Below are 2707 nucleotides of genomic sequence, written 5' to 3' on the forward strand. Positions count from 1 at the left end.
AAGGATGAAACTGAAAGTTTTTCTTTCTCTACATATGTGGAGAAAGCAGAAGTGAATCATACAGGAAAAGATGTTTAAGGATGAATGTCATAAGGATAACATTAAGGCAAAGAAGTCATGTACAAATGCATAAGTACTGTTCAATGTTGTTTCAATACATGCTAAACTAATCTATAATTGAACTAATACAAAGGATTGGATTGTAAAAATCAAACATGCTAATGAGATCTTATAAAAAAAACTAGAGCCCCGGTGCACGAGTTCATGCACCTGTGGGGTCTCTCAGCATAGCCTGCTCCCTCTCGCAATTCAAGACTCCTTGGGGGATCGGGCCAAAACTGGCACTCTGACATCCCCCAATGGGGAGAGGGCCTAAGCCGCAGTCTGGCCTCCCTCTGTGGGAGGCAACCTGCTGATCAGTGGAAGGCGCCGTCCCCATCACCCTCTTGCAGCTGCTGCCAATGCCGGCCGGCTGCCATGGCTGCAAGGCCACTGGGCCTCATAACTGCCTGAGCCCACGGCTGCCTGAGCCCATGGCTGCCTGAGCCCCAGGCCTTGCAGCTGCCGCCATGGCTGCCTGCCCTCGGCCCTTGCAGCCACTGCAGCTTTGTCTGGAAGGACGTCTGGAAGACATCCACTCTAATTAGCATATTACCCTTTTATTAGTATAGACTAGAAGTCTGGTGCATAAAATCTGTGCACAGAGGGGCAGGTACCTCAGCCCAGACTGCACCCTGTCCAATCCGGGATCCCTCAGAGGATGTCTGACTGCCAGTTTAGGCGCCATCCTGTAGGGATCGGTCCTAAACTGGCAGTCGGACATCCCTCTCAAAATCCGGGACTGCTGGCTCCTAACCACTCACCTGCCTGCCTGCCTGATTGCCCCTAACCATTCTGCCTACCTGCCTGATCACCCCTAACCACCTCTGCCTGCATGTCTGATGCCCCTAATTGCTCCCCTGCCAGCCTGATTGCCCCTAACTGCTCTCCCCTTCCAACCTGATTGCCCCCTCACTGCTCCCCTGCCAGCCTGATCACCCCTAACTGTCTCTGCCTCGGCCCCACGCCACCGTGGCTTTGTCCAGAAGTACGTCTGGAAGATGTCCAGTCTAATTAGCATATTACCCTTTTATTAGTATCAATAGATTAAGGTTTACTAGTAAGTACAAGGATACAGGCAATCAATAGTCCCAGTCTCAGGAAAATCCTGGATAAACCTAGCATATTGTGTGGCTGGCTGCCTGGGATTTTCGGTACATCAAATGCGGATGGCATGGTCTAGAATAACATAGGAGGCCTCATGTAAAATTGTGTAGTTTTACACCAATAACAGAGAGCATTTAGCATGTAAGGCATCTCTGTTGTATATCACTGTTTATGTGTCATTTTCTAAGGAGTCATGCTTCATTAACTCATAGATTCTGGACTTATTAACTATATCAAGTTCTTAATCTGGGACATGCTTTTAAAAACATTTCATACACATGTATCCTTCTCTTGATAGGAACTGTTAGCCTATTTGCCCAGAAGTTTAGTTATCATTTTAAAAAGAAGATTATGTCCTTAGCTCTAAATCAACCCAGTACAACTTTATGTTTTAATCAAATATACTTCTTTCTGCCCTCAGTCTCTTTGTATTCTACAAATTTTACACAATCTTCAGGCTGTTATTAAATTCACCTTTATATGCATCACTTTAATGATCAAAAATGTTTTGGTGCCAGTAAAGAAGAAATATATATGCAAGAGCATAAAAACTTGTTAAGCCTTGCCAACAGGATACAAAGAAAAGAGAGGCAATTTCTACTTAGCAACAGTAAGGGAAATTAGGCGCTGCCCAGACTAGCGAACAATATAGTCAGGATGGCTGAAGGTGATCCCAAGAAGCCAAAGGGCAAGATGTCTGCTTATGCCTTCTTTTTGCAGACATGCAGAGAGGAACATAAGAAGAAAAACCCAGAAGTTCCAGTCAATTTCGCAGAATTTTCTAAGAAGTGTTCTGAGAGGTGGAAGACGATGTCGGCAAAAGAGAAATTTAATTTGATGAGATGGCAAGGGCAGACAAAGTACGCTCTGATTGGGAAATGAAGGATTATGGACCAGCTGAGGGAGGCAAGAAGAAGGACCCAAATGCCCCACAAGGTCACCGTCTGGATTTTTCCTTTTCTGCTCGGAATTCCGCCCCAAGATCAAATCCACAAACCCTGGAATTTCTATTGGAAATGTGGCAAAGAAGCTGGGCGAGATGTGGAATAACTTAAGTGACAGTGAAAAGCAGCCTTACAACAATAAGGCTGCAAAACTGAAGGAGAAGTATGAGAAGGATCTCGCCGACTATAAGTCTAAAGTCAAGTTTGATGGCGCAAAGGGTCTTGCTAAAGTTGCCCAGAAAAAGGTGGAAGAGAAGACAAAGAAGAGGAGGAGGAAGAGGAGGAGGAGGAGGAGGAGGAGGAATTAAAAAAAAAGTGCTTATTTGTCTCCTTGTGAATACTTTAGTGTAGGGGAGCGCCGTAATTGACACAGCTCTAATTTGAGAGGTGTCTGTTGCCCTCATTAGGATTAATTACACAATCGGATCATGATCATATGTAGTCTTTCAAAGTGCTCTAGAAATTGTCAGTGGTTTACATGAAGAGGCCATGGGTGTCCAGAGCACCCAGAAACTGTATCAAAGTTGTACATATTTCCAAACATTTTTCAAATGAAA

At 44.8% G+C, this 2707-nt stretch overlaps 1 pseudogene; it reads left to right on the top strand.

The window, feature by feature from the left end:
* Nucleotides 1–1837: 1837 nt before the first annotated feature.
* LOC102427299 lies at nucleotides 1838–2487 on the top strand (annotated as a pseudogene).
* The last annotated feature ends 220 nt before the right edge of the window (nucleotides 2488–2707 follow it).

This window comes from Myotis lucifugus, unplaced genomic scaffold (genome assembly GCF_000147115.1).
Source record: "Myotis lucifugus unplaced genomic scaffold, Myoluc2.0 scaffold_24, whole genome shotgun sequence".
Lineage (NCBI taxonomy): Eukaryota > Metazoa > Chordata > Mammalia > Chiroptera > Vespertilionidae > Myotis > Myotis lucifugus.